Genomic DNA, 20,259 nt, shown 5'->3' on the forward strand with positions numbered 1-20,259 from the left:
GACAAAGGTTTTAATTATCCTTATTTAATATTTAATTGTATTTGATACAAATTTCATATTATTAATGACCAAGTCTTAATTGTTATGTATTTCAAAGATCTCTATTAAAACTAGAATATTTTTAATCATTTCGATTTTATTGCCATCTAGAATTAGTTTATTCAATTAAGCTTCCAGATAAGATAAGGTTAGAGGAGGACAGAAACAAGTATCAAGTAATTAAACAACTTAACTATTGTTAAACATTCAAATTGACCCCGATGGCATGCAATTAAAGTGTCTGACAATGAAACAAAACCATATGCAAATCTGAACCGATTCCTAAAATGAACAACCGACATCAGCAGACTTGTAACATTTTGCTATAATTTTTGCAGTTTATAATTTTATGCAGGTCTCGAGCGAGAGAGAGGGAGATAGACAACTAACCTCACCGGGATACGATGTTACACTCACATTGAATGAGCTGCAGGAGGAGGCGGAGAAGGGGGAACAGCGGGTGGGGATTTGTAGGGGTCTGTTAGGGTTTGGGTTTGAAACGACACAAAATGAAATTTTCTACAATTTTCGCAAAAGTTTTCTGCTCTCTGCCATCTCGTTTTTTTTTTCTCGATTTTTAATGTGTTTTTTGTTTTTGTTGGTTTTTTTTTGTTTTTGCTGGTTTCTTTATTTGTTAACACGTTCTGTGGATTGCGCGTCTTTTTGCAACGTTACAAATACAACTACAACTGCTGAACGGCAGAACCAAACGAAGGAGCGGGAAAGCGAAACCCTAAGAAAGAGAGAGAGCGCGCGAGAGAGAGAGAGAGAGAGAGAAAGCAGCTGGCAGCGGCTGGCGCGTCGCAGTCGACAGTGGCAGCGTGCATTTGTATTTGTATTTGTCATTTCGCTCTCTCGCAACTGCTACTGCTGCTGGCTCTCTCTCATTTCAATTGTATGATGCTCCGCCCTCAAAAGCGTTGCGCAGTGTTTCAATTCCCATTTCGTTTCTTATATACAGCAAACAAACATTGTTTTTGCTTTTGTCTTTGTTTTTCGCCTCTCTCTCGGGCTGTGTCTTTGCTTATTGCTTTTGCATTTTCGGCTTATTTGGTGATTTTGGCTTTTAAGAGAAGAGTTGGCTATTATTTACTTAAGAGCTGGCTGGCTTTGCATTTGTTTATGCGTCTCGTTTTACAATTTAAAGGCATTGTAGGTGACCCAGGATAAGGATGAGGCGGGCGACGAGAGAGAGAGGAGCGCCTGCCCCTTGCCGCATCCTTCGCATAACCAAAAAATATTGTTATATTGAATAAATATTTTACTTGCAAGGTAAAAACAATATTTTGCTTTCAGTCTCTGCCAACACACACACACACAAACACACACACTCTCACACACACACATTGACGAAGTGGGGTTTTGACTTTCGGGGGGGACTTTCCTAATTCAGGCCTAAACTCGTAGTTTTCGGCTCTTTCAACTAATTTAAAATTTATGTTTTTCACTAAAATTTTGTTTAGCCAATTTAATTTTGTCGACCAGTTTATGATGATGAACAACAGAAACTGAATGCGAAATATGTATTTATAGCTGCTCCGTCATGGCAAATTCATTAAAAAGTAGTCAACAACGAAAATGTAATCTTTAATTCTATATAAGTAAAACTTGAAAATTGCCTTGACCCTAGCATAAGGAAATGTAAGACACGGATTTACGGAGACTAAAGTCAAATTTATATAAATATATCAAATTTTAATTACAACGAGCATAATAAGTTTAGTCAGAACGAGACATTTTCGACTCCATGGATATACATACGTATAATTTTGATTATGCTTATCATATGAATCAATATACAGTGAAACCTCGATATAACGAATCTGAGGGGGATCGCAAAATTATTCGTTATATCTATTGATTCGCTATAGGTACTGAAATGTAAAACCTTAGTCCTTTCAAGGGACTTAACAAAAAATTCGTTATATTGGGTTTTTCGTTATAACGAAGTTCGTTATATCGAGGTTTCACTGTAGCTACATATGTATGTCCGTCTGTTCCTCATTCCCTCTAAAGCTACTAAAAATAAAACTTGGTATTTAAGCTTATTATTGCAAAATTGAGCTGAAGTTTGACAATTTGTCAAATCAAAATATTAGAACATTTAGCTGGTATAGAAATTATGTATGAATCGAAAGTCTTTTTTATTTAGAAATATCTTAGAAATATAAATATAGAAAAATCGTATTTAAGTAGCTTTAGTGAAAAATATCTTCTCATATCATATCTTTTAAGATCCAAAGATATATGAAACACAAAACTTATTTAAGGAAACTGAATAAAAAATTAACGATTTTAAAATGATTCAAATGAATGAACTCGTGTATATTAACTTTAGTTTAGCCGAAAATTGGATTGTTCACCTTTATTTTTTATAACACTAATTCTCTTTAAGTTTACTTCTATTTTCATTCAAATTGTTGCATTCAAACGGAATATTTTTATCACTTAAATATTTCATTTTCAACAAAACGTTGGTCTAATCGTAGGTACATACATATATAAAGCAAAAAAAAAAACAATTTTCTATATTTTCCATAGTTTAAATAAATTCATTCAAATAGACGATTTTAAGGTCTACTTATAGAGTTATGAATGAATTTATCAACGAACTTGCCGAGATAAAATGGTTATATAGTCCAAAGTTAATGAACTTTAGACTAACTATTAAGATGGATTTTCGGCTAAAACATTTACATACGACCACAAATACTTATTTTTTTAATCAATCGATTCTACACAAAATATGTAATATTTTTTTATGTCCTAGAGAATTTTACTTCACCCGCTTACAACTGTTTAAAAAATGATTTTAAATTTTTCATAAATAATTCACCAATCAGCAGATTTTAATGATAACGTTCTTCGTTAAATTTCACAAATTTTATTTTTATTTATTATATGTGATTTTATAGTTGTTTGATATTTGTATAAACAAAATTTTAACTGAAATTACGTTTTCCAGTATACAGTATATAATTTCGGAAATTCCTAACACTGATCTTTCCATTACCGTAATGTTACACCGATTTTGCAATTTTTCATGTAATTTATCAATTTAAATTTTAAATCATCTGCAGATTTCATTAAGAATGTTCTTCTTCTTCGAATTTCACAAATTTTATATTTGTTTTATATTTGTATAAGCAAAATTTTAACTGAAACCGTGTTTTCAAGTATCTAGTATACTAATTCTGAAATATTTCTGAAATTCTTAATACTGACATTTCCATTTCCGTCATCAATTTAAAATTTAAATGATTTGCAGATTTTATTGATGATGTTTTACTTCATTATTACATAAATTTAATAAATTTAAAGCATTTCAATTAAATAACATTTGAAAAATGTTCTAAAATTGTGGAAAAAGCTGGTTCGGTTAACTTTTTGGAAAATGTTTATATACATACATATGTACATATTTATATGTTTGTATATCGAAACAAAATTCCATTATTTTGTTTTCTTCAATTCTTAAACATTTATTTTACACTTTAATTTTAATAGTTGATTTGAATAATTCTAAATACTTGACTTTAATTTGAAATTTAAGAAAATTCAGATAATTACTAACTAATTGGGGAATTAGCAAAAACAAAAAATCATTGAGTAAGTTGGCAGCTTTTCCTACTTCTTTTACCCAGACTCTAAGCCAACATTCACTAACATAAGATGCCTTGCCCCATGCCCCGTGCCTCTTGCCTCATGCCGCATACCCACGCCCACGCCCAGGCCACCGCCAACGCCCACATTCCATTGCCATAGCATTTTCTTTTTGTTCTGGTGCTGCTTTTTTGTTGTTTTTCTTCTCCTTATTCGACTGCTGCCTGGGTTTTTCTTTTATATCCGCCATTTTATTGCTTTTCCTGCTCCTTTCTTCCGTCGTTGCTCTCTCTCTCTCTCTCTCTCTCTGTCTGCCTCTCTCACACTCTATCTATCTCACTCTTTGGCTTGGAAAAACTCTCAACATTTCATTTGCAATTTTCTTTTCTTGCTTGCATTTTATGACTTTTTCTTAAACACCCTTTTCGCCTGTTCTCCTCCCCCTCCTTCCCTCCTCTCCTCCCAACACTCTGCTCCTTTACTCCTTGTTATGCTTTCTTTCACTATGCAATTGGCAACATCTGCGTAATGCAATTTTCTTTGGCGAAAATTTGCGTTTTTTTTTTCTTCTCTGCTTTTTTCCTCTTGTTTCTTGTTTCCTTCTTCGTCTTCGTTTTGTTGTTTTTGGTTGCTTCACTGACAGGATTTATGTGGCCAAAAGGGGATCTTTGGGTATTAAGCAAACAGTTAGTCGGGGCCACGCCCTAATTGCAGGGTGGATAGGAGAGAATACGAGAATGAAAACAGACAACAACAAACATATAGAGAAAAACGTACAATTTCCCTTGATTCCTAATGCCTTTGTCCGTTTTTTGTCTACTTCTCAAGTTGACGCCTCAATGTATGCTACAATTTTTACCCCTCCCATGATTTTCGTTTCCTTACACACACACACGCACACACACACACGTGTTTTTTATGCCAGGATATGTCTGCGGATAAGCGTAATTTAGATATGACTAAAAGTCACCAAATCCTAAACATATTTTCAATTTTTTTTTCTCTTCTTCTTTTGCTTTTGCTTTTTTATTACAACTTTTTGCGTATCGCTTAAGCCTATAAGTTTATGGTTTCCCCTCGCTCAACATTGTGGCAAGAATTTTCATCGCATCGCAACGGCAGTAACGTGACAATAATTCAACTGCAGACAAAAGCAAAAATGGAAAAAAGAGGCACCTGTGAAAATTTATGACTTGACCCCACCGCCCTGGACTAGGCTAGAGAGCTGTGGGGCGGGGGCCGAGGGATGGGTGACCAATCTAGTGTGGGAGCCACTAAGAGACATAGTGTGATGAAGAGAGGGGGGTTAGATGAGGTGCAGGTGCAGGACCAAAGATAGCTTTGGTGATTTTCGGCCATTTGAACTCACAGAGTTTTATAGCGGACACTAAGGAAGCTCGTAAATACCTGGGAAAAAAAGCAAATCCATCGACTTGACTTGCAAGTTATGCAAACTTTTTCGCTCTCTTGCCTCACCTCACCTCTCCTCTCCTCTCCTTTATTGGTCTCTTTCTCTATCTATACATTTTTTTTATAGTTTCCTGCCTCTGCCATCTGAACCCATCCAACTTTATTATCATATTTGTTTAATATATTAGAAATTTCTTTCTTTCTCTTGGCTTCCACCCCATGCGACTTGACTTTCTTTTTTCTTTCCACCCGTTTTCCCGCTTTCCCATATATATATACATATATATTTTTTTTTTGTTCCTGACTTGTGAAAACTTTGCTCAGCAGTTTTTGACATTTTCTATGATGGATTGCATTTTATGCTAATTGAGTTTAAACACAGTTACACTTTTCTCTCCCTTCCTAACACACACACACCCGTATGAAACCACATACATACATACATACATATATATAGGTATATTCATCTGCTGACTTTTTGCCCAATCGGCTTTTGTTCTATTTGTGTCCTAAAGGTCCTTTTTACTGCAACTGATAGACAGTTGCCAAGGAAAGAAAAGAAAGAAAAGAAACTACTTTAAAATTAACTATAACTGATTAGTTGATGGAGCTAATCGAGTTAAAGTTATAAATAACACTTTGATGGCATTTAAAAAAACCTTTTTAACTTTCATAAATTTCAATTAGTTCAATTTTTAAGTTGGTGAAAAGTTTAACAACTAAAACAGATAATCAAACGACTTTACCTTGATCTCTTAAATTGAGTTATTAAGTAAGAAATTCCATGCCTTTACAATTGGAATCGATTTGTCTATTGTATATTTAGTTTTCCAAAAAGGCAAATAAGGAAAACTTTTGCGGAGAAATCTTTTGACAGGATAATTTCAGTAAATGTGTTTACTTAAAGCAAGTAAAATACTTAGACGGTTTCTACCTCATTAAAAAGTAGTGTTAATTCAAACGATTTTAAAAAGCATTGTCATAAAGCACATACAAAATTTTCTGTTTCTGTTTTCTGTAATATATAAAAGATATAAGATATGAAAGAACTTTTTGATTCAGATAACACCAAAAGCAATTTCCAGGAATATGAATAAGAATTTAGCAAAATAAGAAACATACTAATATCATTTAAAATCTAAAATAAGCATTTCCCAACATTGTTAGACCTGGTATTCCTTAGATCTGGTAACATTGAGTATAGTTAATTCATGCAAAAATTAATAATTTTTTAACAATTCCTATTGGCGATACGGATAATCTCAGTTCAATTTTTGTTTGCACGTGTGATAATACAATACTAAAACAATATGTCTGAATTTTCATCCAAAAATATTGAAAATTAAGTGAGATATAGGCAATCTCCGGCGGGACCCCAAAAAAAAAGGTGTTTGCGGCGAACATCATTGCAAATTGCATTAGTTGAAGGGCGAAATTCCCCAGGTAACGCTGTCGAGTTTTTATTTTTATTTTTTTTTTTTTCGATTTTTAAAGGCACTTAAAAGTTAAAAACCCCGTTTTTCGCTCAAAAAACCGTGTTATTTATTGTTGTAAAAATAATAAATTAAAAAAAAAAAAAACTCGACAGCGTTACCTGAAGAATTTAGTTAAGAATTACTGTGCAAAATTTCAAAACGATTCCTCCTGATTTCAATATAATTAATACAGATTATAATCTCTTTACTATGCTTACTATTTTTTATCTATAAGTTCTCGTTCAATCGTTTAAGATTTCAAATTGAATATTTGAGAATTTACCAATCAATTTAATAGACTTCATTAAACAGACAAAAGGTCTACTCAGCTGTTTTTCTAAACAATATATTGCAATACCTGCTTTTGCAGGGCAATGATGTCTATATATTTTTAATTCGATTTTTATGAATAGCATCCCATATGACGGGAATTTTAATTCATTATATAATCAGTTATACTTTATAATAAATAAACGTCTTAAAATCAGTCCACGCAAGAAAATCAGCATCAAATTTGATTCTGGGGCCAAATTCAAAATTTATTATATATATGTAGTTTATTTTAATTTTAGTAGGCCCACAACTTTTTCTGCGGGTTAAAGAGTGTAGAGTTAATTTAAAAATATTTTAAGATGTATCTTTTTTTTGCCGAGTATAACTTTTAATTCTTTTCTAGTGAAAAAATTGATTATAACTTTAATAAATTGACTTAAAAAAAACCGTAAAAGATATATCCACAAAATTTATGGTACATTATCTTAAAACAATGACCGACTCAACGCTATAAATTCATAACTTCTGCACTAACATTATATAAAAATCGTGTGAAATAAAGATCAAAAAATCGATGTCTCAAGTTTTTTGCCTGTTTTTCAAAAACCTGAAGCTGCCAAGGTCATTAAACAATTTTTAACTTGGCCAAATACCACTTAAATATATGCTCATTTATCTATTTTCTTTCTAATATAGCAATTGGCTGTGCAGAACTAAGAATCAATCTTCCAATTGTATCTTCAATTGGTTTATCAAGATGGAAGAATTGGTTTTAGCTTCATATGAACTCTTGACCATCACACATCACTCTCATCCTCATTCTTATTCTCATCGTCATTTTAATCATCGTGTTGCTCCTTTAACCCTTTTCTTTTTGTTACCTTTGATGATTTGGTTGGTAGGTGCAACATCTGGGCAACGCCCCTTTTTGAAATATATATATACTCATATATGAAAGGGAATGGGCAAACATTTGACCTCCCCTTTTATCGGGTCATTCTTCTGCCACTTCAACTTGTTCTTTTTCTGAGGTTTCTTCTCTCGTGTTTCTTTTTTCTTCTTGTTTTTTAATTTTACGCTTGAAAATTTTATAATTTCTACAGGCAGCAGAAAACAGCAAAGAAAAAGATCGAAATAAACAAAATCAAATTCTTGTCACGTACACAAAATTTTTAATTGAGGGCATCAAAAAGGTTCGAGCAAAAAATCAAAGTCTCTAAAAGGTATTGGGAAAAGAAGCGCCAACAGGAAACATTCGAGACACACAGTGAGCAGTGAAATTCGCTTTTAAATTAATGATGGAAATGCTGAAAATGGAGAAAAAATGAAGTGAATAGAATCAAATAAAGTCACTTCATTGTCAATGAGATGAATGATTGGGCAGTTTTGGGTGAAGTGGCTCATAAAAATCAGAGATAGTTTGGCTTGGCTTAGCTTTGACATTAATTAATGGACTTGTAAGCACAAATAACTCTATACACACACACACACACACATGGATAGAAACTGTCTAGTTGAAATTTTAATTGTAATTCAGAAAAACAAGGGAAAAACTTTTCCTGTTGACTTTAATTGTGTGAAATAGCAAAAACATTCTAATTTACAAGGCAAGCCTTATTAGGCGCGCATACATGTATGTATGTGTGTGTGCGTGTAAAAAGGATGCACAGGACATGCTAGCTGGAATCTGATAGTGTAATTATTATGCGGTTTTGGTTTCAGCTTCAAACACAGGATAAAGCACACACACTCTCACACTCAAACTCACGCACTCATCCTCTCACTTTCAGTATCCTGCAAACAATTGCAGGCAAGATTAGTCAGCTTAGCCTCACACACACAGACACACACGCACACCCGTTCCGCCCCTGGGCATGTGTCACACGTTTTTCGGTCCTTTTTGCCTTTTCTCTTTTTCTGTTTCTCCTGGACTGCCTTTTTGCATATGTATGTATGTATGTACATACATTTCATTGGGCAAATAATGGCAAACAATAGCGCATCGGTTGGCAAAGTATTTGATGCAATTTGGCCATTGTTTGCCATTGTAATTAAGTTGACGATCCATCATCATACATCATCATCGTCATCATTGGTGGTTTAGGTAAAACGAAAGAAAGAAATCCTCTTTCTTTCCTCTTTCTGTGGCGCCGAATGAGTTTTGTGTAATTTGTTTAATGAATGCATATCGAAATGGAATTAGTTTTGACACGTGAGGTTTTACTTTTACTTCCTTTCATCGGCCAACAACAAAATAAAAGAAGAAAGCAAAAAAATCAAGGGTTGTTATGAAAATGAACACAAAGAGAAAGTGAGATAGACTACAGAAGTTAAAAAGCATTAGAACCCACATAAGGGTTAGGGATTTTAGCTAAAAGTCTTTACGAAACTGAACTATAGGAAGGGAAAATTCAATTTTGGTATTTGAATATATCGATATATACAACTAGTTACAAAGGATTGATTGTTGGCAAGATTTTAGTAAGAATTGGCAAGTCATACATACAAAAAATATACTTCAAAGTTTTTTAAATTGAACAAAAATTTGCCAAGTTACATGATGATTTGTGGAAATATAACAAGAGTACGGTGACTTTTGTGGCACACTGTATGAGAGAATGGAATATGGGTTGAAGCTGGCTGATTTTTGGCTTGAGGATCATAAGAGCCTCTCAAAGATAATTTCTCTAGTCTAATGTATGTCCTTTTACAAAACTTTATCAGGCTGTAGTTTTTATATAAAAAATTCTTGGTTTTGATTCTTACAAGAGAATCTTATTTATTCTTGAATTTAAAATAGTTTCGTTTTAAAATTCTACAATGCTATTACAAACTTTATTGAACTATTTGAAGAAGTATTACACCAAGTATTACAACCAAGTATTATACGCCTAAAATCTTAGATTATCTCATTCTTATCTTTCAATTTACGAAAGCAAAGTTGCTAATTTGATTCCTCCAAAACAATTTTACCTATAGTACATACCAAACGATTCGGGATTACTGTGATAGTGTTCGAGAAAGAGAGAGTGAAGCGATCTTAGGATCGTTTTTAATTTAAAACTATATACTTTTAGAGTCTAATTGTAAGTTATTGTAAGCTTTTGTAAAAATCGTTACTAGGTTGAAACATAACATTTAGAATGATGATATAGGGTTAAAGAAAGCTGTAAGGCTAATATTTGAAGAGCAATATTTCGTACGTTATATTTATTAAGTTGTAATTATATTTGAAGGGAAATATTTTATCCATTATATATAGTAAGTTCTTATTATAAACTTTAGAAAGAAAATTTTTTATTTATAAAATGAATACAAAAATAAAATATAAATGAAAAGAATTGATCGCATGATCGTTAGCTCAAGGAAAGCAATGAAAAGATCTCAATAGGTTAGTCTTAAAGTGTAGGATATAGTTGTAAACTATGAACCTAACTATATTTTACAAGCACTGACAACTAAGGCCTTCGGCCTAGACGAAAACTACATCCATACACTAGCCTAGGATTCGAACCCGGATCCTCGTTGTTCAGTTTAGAGGATGTTATTTACACACAATAATGGTCGATATGGTGTTAAACACTAGCAGTATTTTGTGGCCCTTTCTACTCTATCAGAGTTTATCGATTCATTTGTATTTTCAATAGAAATCTAAAATCTAAAAATCTAATCTAGACAACGTCCATTGAATTACGATTCTTATAAAGGCACTTCTCTTTATGGTTTACTTTATAAATAAATCCATTAGAACTCTCAAAGAGTTCTTAAATAAGTTAAAGTTTTCAAAAACTTAGAATTTCTAAAAAAAAAGGTGCTCGAATTGGAACATTCCACTTTACATTTAGGGAATTCTAGGGGACTCAATAAATCGATTAAAGGAAGCTAAGAACTCAACTGAATTGAATACATATACAAGTACTACCTTAGTAATCGAGTTCATTCATTCATTCACTGCCTGACTATGTCATATGAGTTGGGAAGTAAGTCCAATGAATAAAACGAATACTTATGAGTGAAATATTTAGGGACTTTGAAAAGAAATTACAATTTAACTATAAATTTAATATTAATAATTATTAAACATGTTTCATTACTTTTGTTAAATAATTATTAATATTAAATGTATGTATGTTTATTCACCTTTCTTAAAAGAAACCTTTTCCATTTGGTTAACTGATTTCTGCAGAGATAAATAAATGTAAACAAGCTAATAACTTTGGTAAAAACTTTTAAAGGTCCTACTAAAAAAAATGTCTATTCTAAGACCCTAATTGAATACCCTTAGGCCACACAGAGACATACACACACACACACATACACGAACACAAACAATAAATAAATAGCCGGCAATTACAGCGTTAACAAGTTTTATTGACTGACTAAATGTGCTAAAACCCTCCACCGCCCACCCATACACCACTCCTTCGCCCTCCACCCACCGCCCACTCCCTTTTGCGATTTTCGCTGCCACATCGAATAAAAATGAACTTCAGAGATTTGGCTTTCCCCCCTCCCCTCCGCCCAACAAATGTTAGCCCTATTTTGTGAGGACATATCCAGGAGGGCTTGTAGAAACGTTTAACCAGAGTCCAGTCCACTCTGTAAATTTATTTGCTCATCGTGGCGAGTGTCTGGCCCAAAGTTGATGTTATTGTTGTTGCATGAGAGACAGAGAGAGACACAGTGAGAGAGGGAGAGAATGGAGGGTGGCAAACAATGAATAATGTCCGCAGTCAGACGGGCACAATCGCTGGTTTCCACTTGCCAGTCCGCCCCCCCCTCAACTTTACTCGTACCCAAAGTCACTTAGTCAACCATTCATTCCGCTAGATCAATCTTCGTTGCACTTCTAACTCACACACACACAGACACAGAGGAATAGTAGACCATGTCCATGTCCATGTCGATGTCCGTCTATCGATTCGACACTTTGTTGCATTTGAAATTTATTAGCCAAGCTAAGCTACACCCACTCTTTATGCGATTCTCTAGAGAATTGCCACATTTTTTTGTCTGTCTTTCATATATTTTTTTGATAATATTTCGCACCTTTTTTTTTGGTTCTGCTGGTCCGAAAAGAAAAATCTTTTCTTTAGGAACATTTTTGGCGACGTCGTTAGCCAATAAAAAGATAAAGCCATGAGGCATAACGTCTACCAAGGGGTGTAATGGTTTACTGTGGTGGTGGTAACTGAGAGGGGGGGTGAGGTGAATCGACCATGTGTCGCTGCTTGGGTCTCTCCGCTATCAGCATATGCGGTTTAAGTTGCGGTTGACATTTATTTCATGCTCCATTGCACAAATAAATGCGTTGCGGCTGACGATTTGCTTGAATGATGGGGGGAGGGACCAGTAAGAAGGGGATGCCAGAAGGTTTTAAAACTTGGTGGTAGACATTTTCCATACTTTTTTCCTCTTTTTCTTCTACTTAATTTCTGAAAAGGCATATGAAAGTTTTGCACTTTTCATTGATACAATCTTGAAATGTTTCCGCCTCTTGTAGAAAAGCAGAAAAAACAATTAAAAATTCATTAAGAAAAACGCATAAGAAAATTAACTAAGAACACGCAATTTTCACCTATTGCATACAAGGTTTTCTCCAACTCTACCCCTCTCTTTCTCTCTCTCTCTCTCTTGGTTCTTTTCTCACTTTTGACTTTTTGGTTTTTGATTAATTTAAATTGGTTCTCTGAGAAATGCAAGTTGCAACTTCTTGCATGTTTCACTAGAATTAAGTTGTCGCAAGTGTTGAAACAACCTACAAAGAGAAAGAGAGAGATAGAGAGTAACAGAGGGGGAGGTAGAGAGAGAGACAGGGCGTGGCCTTTTCTAAACACAAGACGGAAACGCGTTCCAGTTGCAAAATGCAATTTTTAATTATTTCTAATGGCGGAAGACCAAAAACGATAAAACATAATGCAGAAACCGATTTCTGGTCAAGAACATGCCGCAAACGGAAATGTGATAATAAGTCTAAGATTTCCAACTAGCCACAAGTTAAAACAAAGAGCCAAAAGTTCCACCCATTAGGGTCTTAACTTAAAAACGATTTACTATATATACTTATGTATATGCCCTTCAGTTATCGTTGCCACTTTATAGTCATTCGATTTCTCATATGCAGATAACCTTGTTCTGAATTTGTTCACTAAACTACAAATTAGATTAGAATATGTTTATTTTGGAAAATGTTTTATTTGTTTTCTAAGCAGTTTTGTGTGCTAATTTTTCGTTTGTTTAGTTGTGCTAATCTACTTATAATTACTTATAAATTAGGAGTCTTTATTGAAATAAAATATAAATCAGTTCTTTCGTAGTCTCAAAGAAAGTTTTTTTCAATGATTTTGTAAGATAAGCAAATGTGAGGAATGGTCCAAATAACATGTCAGAGTACAGCAAAGTTAGATTGTTTGTCAGGGAAATTATATGAAATTCATTGGCATAAATACAAATTAAACATTTTTAGCTGTTTCACCAATATCAGAAAAGTTATTTGAAAAAATTTGACTTGTAGCTGCATCGGGCCTTCAGTGTCGAATCACCAGTCCGGCTCTGGTCTGAACGGGAGGTCAAGAGGATGGCATCTTTTCAGTCGCCTGGTCTGTGTGCTGTTGTCCAGCAGGTTGAGGGCTAGTGTTATCTAAACATTGAGAAATTTATATGTCAAATAAACATAAGTTTTTTTTTGTTTAGAAAAAAATGAGAGCCAAACAACATCGGGTGACTTCTTTTGGCACGGATGACTTTTTTGGCCTATCTTGTATCTAGTTAAGGGCACCTAAAATTCTTGTCTAAATGAGTTGTCTATACCAAAATATGTCGGAATTTTGGGATTATTATAGATAAAAAGCGTCTTCAACTGCAATTCATTTTTTTATATTTATTCTAATTTGCAGTCCCATAAACTGCAAATACAAATTTTATTCTCTGCGTTTAAATGAAACAAAAAAGGCCAAATAGACTAAGTCAAAAAACTGGTAAAACTTTTACGTAAGTAAATATATTAATCTAAACATATTATAATTAGTTTTGAAATTAATTTTATCATATATTTTCATAAATAAATTAATCTGAACATTTTATAAATATTTTTGATATTAATTTGAGATAAATAATGTTATTGATATTTTAAAATTACTAAATTAAATAGCCAAAATGACTAAAAAAATGTTTAGTTTTCATCATTTATTAAGTTATTTGACACGAGCTCGAAAATGGATTTAGCTTAGAGCAATAGCCGATCTAGGTAATGAATTTGGGGCATAAAAATATCTCAGTTTAGAGGGGATATCGAAATTTAAGAGCATTTAGTGGTCAAATATCATTCTTGAGGGAAGGAATTTGCCTCATTTCCTTTTTAGAAGATCTGCCACTGATCTAGAGCCACAATAATCTACATATATATATATTGTGATATTGACTTAAATATTGAAGACTTAAAAGAAATAGAAATTAAAAAGGTTTTTATTAATTAATTAATTTCTTAATCTTTTTCTTAACTCTATCACTAATACATTTCAGCGTTTCAATGATCTCATTCTAAATATCCATACCGATCCTTCGGCTGAATGTTTTGTGCCTTCCCCTTAAGTGAAATATGAATCTTCACTGCCCATTCCAACAATTTCCAGAGATTTAATGTTTTCTTCTTTGTTCGCCTTGTCAACCGAAAGTTCAAATGGTTTCACAATATTTTTACAGTCAAACGACTGACAATTTGCATAAACGTTGAGCGGATGGACCCAAAAACGCAAACGTAAACTCAAACTCAAACTCAAATTCCCAGCCACAGCCGAGCCCTTCAAAGGGCCCAAAGTAACAACAACAACAACAGCAACAGCAACAACGGCAGAAAAAATATCTTAAAAATATACAAAAAACACCGAATGTGTGATACCCTAGACTGGAAATTTCTAATGACTACGCTGTCTAATGTCTACGATTGATAAATAATGTGAAATTTAGGTAACAAGAGAAGACATTTGCCTAAATTGTTATTGCATACCAATAGGAGCACAGAACATGTGGATTGATGTATCTAATATGCCATTTTTAATTCAATTGTTAGCAGGGTATGCAAATACCCTCAAAAAGCTTTTCAAACGTATGTTCCCCTTGTTATTGTTGTTGTTTTTCACGCCAAGCTACATGTGACAGCAACAAACTTCAGTTCACCCCTTTGACTTGTTGGTGGTGCTCCTGCTCCTGCTGCTGGTGGTGGTGGTGATGGTGATGGTGGGGCACCAAAAGCGTGGGATTGGTGGGTGGGTTAAGAAATTTCAACGCATTTTGTTTCATGTGTCAAATTTAAAATGACAGCAAATTTAATCGATTTATGCCTTTGTTTTCTTTCATTTACAGATTTTTGTCTAGATTTCTACTCCAAAAAAACCCCCAGGAGAAGGGGCTGGTTAAGGGGGAGTGCGGGTTTTTTGGCCCACTCCTACAATTTCTTCCCTCTTTCCTGCAAGTTCAGGCAACATTTTAAAGTTAATTAAATTGGAGAAAAAGTTTCGAATCTTAAACTTAATTGAATTGAAATGTCTGTTTGACATGATATCAATTACATTTGCATTTGCCTATCCTATCTATCTATATCTATACACATATATACATATATATGTGTATATATGTATATGTATATTGAAAGCCTCCGACTGGCCCCTAGCAAACTAACTAACTTTATATGTATTATATAGTAAATTTTTCTTTTGTTTCAACTTGTTTTGCCATGATTAAAAAAAATTATAACTAAATGAGCAATTTGCATGTTGGCAAGTTGTTAAGAAAATCTATGATCTATGTATGTATACGTGTTTCATATAAAAAAAAATATTTAAATTTATATACTTTATAATATATATAAAACAAATTAGGTCTGCGACTTCATAATGAGAAAGAGAAAGAAAGAGAAGGGGCATGAAGTTTTTTTCCTAACATTTAAATGAACTGCGTTGTGTTTGTTGGCCGATGAGAGAATATAGAAGAAAAGCAAAAGAAAACTCTCACAATTTTCTGGGAATGAGGGGGAGAAGGGAAGGAGGATCTGGCAATTAGTTTTACAATATATGGAAGTGGAAATACAGCCCTGAGGGCAAGCAAGTTGTTCGACTAAATTGCTGAATAATATAAAATGAATTAAGTTATACAATGCTAAAGACAGAATGCATTTTATCTGAACATCTTTTTGTATTTAGACAACTTTTCTTGGGATCATAATTCGGTTCGCCGATTTCAAGTTTTCAAAGCTAACAAATCTAATATCTGATATTTTCCATTAAATCTCATTTAGTTAAATCCTTTTTGAGGTTTGTTGGCCTTATCCTGTATTAGTTTTTATACCATACATCCATAGGGTGAAATGGTATATTAAAGTCGCCAAAATGTATGTAACAGGCAGAAGGAAGCTTCTCCGACCCCATAAAGTATATATATTCTTGATCAGGATCAACAACTGAGTCGATCTAGCCATGTCCGTCCGTCTGTATGAACACGCAGATATCGAAAACTATAAGAGCTAGAGCCATAAATTCGCCCATAATTTGCCATTTTTACTTTTTTATTTCGTCTAATTGTAATGCAGTTACTTTGGTTAAAAGATGAAAAAAGCGTTTGGGAAGTAAGATTTTTGTAGTAATAATCCGGACTTCTGGTTTATGGAAGTCCGGATAACCGGGGTGAAACTCTAAGAACGCAATCAAGGAAAGCTGAAATAAACTCTGATTATTTAAGAAAAATGTTTGTTATTCAATTTTAGATTTTTTTTTACCAAAAAAGCCTTTGGGCAAAGTAAGTTTCTATCGAAAACATTCACCAAGTTGGCAACTTTGCACTGATATCGGCCGCAGCAGATGTTTTTGTCAACTCCAACGACTATATTGCCCGGAATTGGTATTTTAAAATATTTGGTGAAATTTCGGAAATTTACATGACACCAAAATTTTACTTGGCAAATTTTTATGATGTTTCACGCGAAACAGTTGTTATATATGGAGACTTTCGAGGCGTTATCGATGGTTTTGAGAAATCTATCGATGACGACGGCCATCGCTAGTTTGATACCTCTAATAGAGCTGCCAATCGATGGAGACTATCGATACTATCGACGTGCTTTCGTTCTGGCGATATATCGATGTATTTTTTTTCTCTATGAATTTTTTGTAAGGAAATTTCGATAATCTTCCGGAGACCCGAAATATAAAGGAATTTCTGGTTTCACAATTTTCGCAATTATCCTATAATATATATGCATATAATTTATTTGATATACAAACATCCCATAAATAACCGATTGCTTTTTTATTGCAACTTTACACAAAAGCCTACGAATCATTTTTGTGCTGAATGTATAATTAAATTTAATGAAAAATTATATTTTTTATAAAAAATTCAAATTATCGAAGTCCTTATCGATACTATCGATAGTTTGATTCATCGGCTATCGATGTCTTTGCATCTCTAACTCACATCTAGTCAGCCTGTAAGAATGTGCTAGAGCGACACGATATAAATACAGGAACATAAAGGGTTAGAGCTCATTCTATTTCGTTAAGTCGTTGAGATAGAATCAAATATTTTCCTTAATTTTTGTCCTCACTTATAACTTTAAATCATTTTATTCCTTATTCATCCACATTAAAGTTTTAAAGTGCTTATTATTATCTGCGGTCCACATTCCAACAGCGCCTTAGGCCTTTTTGGAGATGTGATTGACACCGACGTTAACCCTCTAATGCTGTTTTCTAAACTATTGGAGGAAAATAAGAACAATTTTTTTTAAAGTAAATAAAGGATTCTAAACTGTTGTACAGCTTACTCGCAGCATCCCAAATGCAATGCTCCTTTTTAACACAGGAAATCAATTTGTATATATGTTCAGTGGTCTATGATTTTTGTACTTTCGGACGAAATCGCTTGGCCTGCGATTCCAAGCTCATTCCTCCTCCATTAATGGCATCCGTCTCAATTTCCGGTTCCATCTCCTCGTGACTATTCTCGCCGTCATCATCGATGTCCTCATATTTTGACGTCTGTAAGAACTATTTTCCTTAATTTTTGTTCTCACTTTTTTTTTTTTTGTATAACTTTAAATCATTTTATTCCTTATTCATCCACATTAAACTTTTAAAGTGCTTATTATTATCTGAGGTCCACATTTCAACAGTTATTTCCGTTTTTTGAAAAATGTACCCAATAACCATAGCCATGCGTAGCACAAATTTTCTTTCGCGCGATTGCCAATTACTTCGTTTGTTTAACTTAAACTTCTTCACATTAGTCAGAGGAACAAATATTTTGATAACAACTGAGCTGCCAGTCCTATCAACATGTCAGCCACAATTACATTTCCAAATGTAACTCTGCAAAACATTTGGCGCAGTATTGCACTACCTCTGGTTCGGCCATTTCTTTAAATTTGGTGGTAACTCAAGTTCTGTTTCCTGAACTATAGATGAGTGTGGAGTCTTTTTTATTTCTATTATTCCTGACTGCGCCGACTCTAAAGTTCCAAGCATGTCTTTGCCAGATTTTGTGTATTCTTATTTGAATGGATGCCAATGTGGCGACTAGTTTGTTGCTACTGCTACTAGTTGAAGCCTTGGGCTTTTATCAATTTCTTTCAGTTAAACGCTTGCGACTTAGTTGTCTTTTTCGTCTTTCAATCTTTCCCTCATTGGTCATTGGAAAAAATATATCGATCACCGTCGAGATACCAGTCTTATCAACATATCTTTGCAAAACTTTTGGCGCAGTGTTGTCATTCTTTGGAGTTTACTTTCTTCAGAATTTTGGGTTTTGACATGTGCAGGCCCGGACTGGGACCCTAAGGGCCCACCGGGCATACAAGTTGAAGGGCGCCCTATACCATATGCTTGAAAAATTTTTTCCGAGGAAAATAAAAGGTACAAATTTTTAGGTTTTACTTTGTTTATGTGAATAAAACGAAACAAACAAACATTTTAATTTGCCTATCTTTTTTCAACAATGCGCTTCTACGTACAAAATGATTCTTAGTGCGAACCTCGTACGAAGGGCCCTAGTGACTAAAAACTGCTACTCTACTACATGAAATTTCATCAAAAGGGGCCCCCTACCTTGAGGGCCCACCGGGCATTTGCCCGGTTGCCCGGTGGTCCAGTCCGGGCCTGGACATATGTCACATAGAAACGGATAAATAAACACGAAGGGCTAGATTAGATTTTATTGGCCCATTTTTTTCTTGGTTTCTTCTTCCAATTCATTGATATAAATAAAATATAAATTAAATTTAATTATTTTCTTTTATTTTATTTAAGTTTTGAAGTCCTTTATTTTCCTCTTAAGTCCACATTCCAATAGCGCCATCAGCCTTTTGCATAATTGACGATCGTGACTTTTAGATCTCTTAGGAGATGTGATTGACACCGGCGCTTAAAGCATTTTCCTTATTCATCTTACTTCCGTACTTTCAAAAATGTATCCAATAACCATAGCCATGCATAGTAAAGTATTTTTACTTGGGGGCCAAACCAAATTTGCCTGAATACATTTTCTTGACGGGTGTTTTGTCTATTTTAAAGAAAAGCACGTGAGATTACAGCCTGATTGTTAAGTTTTCATTGTCTGTCAATTGACCTTTAGGCGATCTCTTTATCCGACGTTTTTTTGACTGAGTTTCAATTCCATTAACCATTTGTTTTTTAACAAATGTTTACATAATACGAAAATGTTTCCATATTTTAAAACGCTTAAATAACTTACTTGGTGACATCAATAAATCTATGTTTTTTCGGTTATAAAAACTTTCTTATTCAAATTTTATTGAAATCCGGACTAGAAACATGCAAAATATGCGTATGAAGGTATTTTGCTACGCGATCCATAAGGGCAGAATTGTTCGTTGGCTAGTGGCGGCGCTAAAGTGCTCGTGAGTTTGTAGAGTGAACGAGATAGCATATGTTAAAACAATTTAATAGACATACATTTGGTTTTCGAAATTTTAAATATTTGTTTCACCTAAGTCCCGAGTGGATTTACTTACTTCACTTATAAAATTATATTTATTTACTCTATGTATTTCGTGGGGAATAGAATTTCGGCTTGTTCATAAACTTGCCTAAATATTAATACCATTACTAAAGTCTGAGTGTAACTCAATTTAAATTTTCTTTAAAAGTTTTAGCATTTGTTTTCGATACAAACTCAAAACTTAATTGGATTTCAAATGCCATTTGCAAAAAGCAATTGCTCAATGCTTTTGAAAGAATCTTATCTAAGACGAGACTAAAAACCAATCAGATTGCTTTATCTTTGTGAGTGGCAAAAACAATTGCATATGATTTATATGCATTAGACTGGGAAGCACTCCACATGCCACATGCCACATGCCACACAGCCTCAATCGCAGTCTCCGGCTAGACCGAAACATTGCAAATGCTCTGGGGCTGGTCAAATGAAGTTGCAAATCAAGTGGCAAGTG

The 20,259-nt window shown here is 33.8% G+C and overlaps 1 protein-coding gene across 3 annotated transcripts in view; it reads right to left on the reverse strand.

Moving 5' to 3' along the window:
- LOC6643784 overlaps positions 1 to 20,259 on the reverse strand; it is a 90,695-nt gene that overhangs the window by 41,615 nt on the left and 28,821 nt on the right. Inside the window, exon 1 of one of the 3 annotated variants that reach the window (XM_023176793.2) lies at positions 430 to 553. The exons of the other annotated variants lie outside the window; for them this stretch is intronic. The gene's annotated coding sequence lies outside the window, so the exon portion shown is untranslated. Of the gene's footprint in view, positions 1 to 429; positions 554 to 20,259 lie in introns of those variants that run through there. 3 annotated transcript variants of the gene reach the window in all.

Source organism: Drosophila willistoni (assembly GCF_018902025.1).
Source record: "Drosophila willistoni isolate 14030-0811.24 chromosome 2R unlocalized genomic scaffold, UCI_dwil_1.1 Seg167, whole genome shotgun sequence".
Classification (NCBI taxonomy): Eukaryota; Metazoa; Arthropoda; class Insecta; order Diptera; family Drosophilidae; genus Drosophila; species Drosophila willistoni.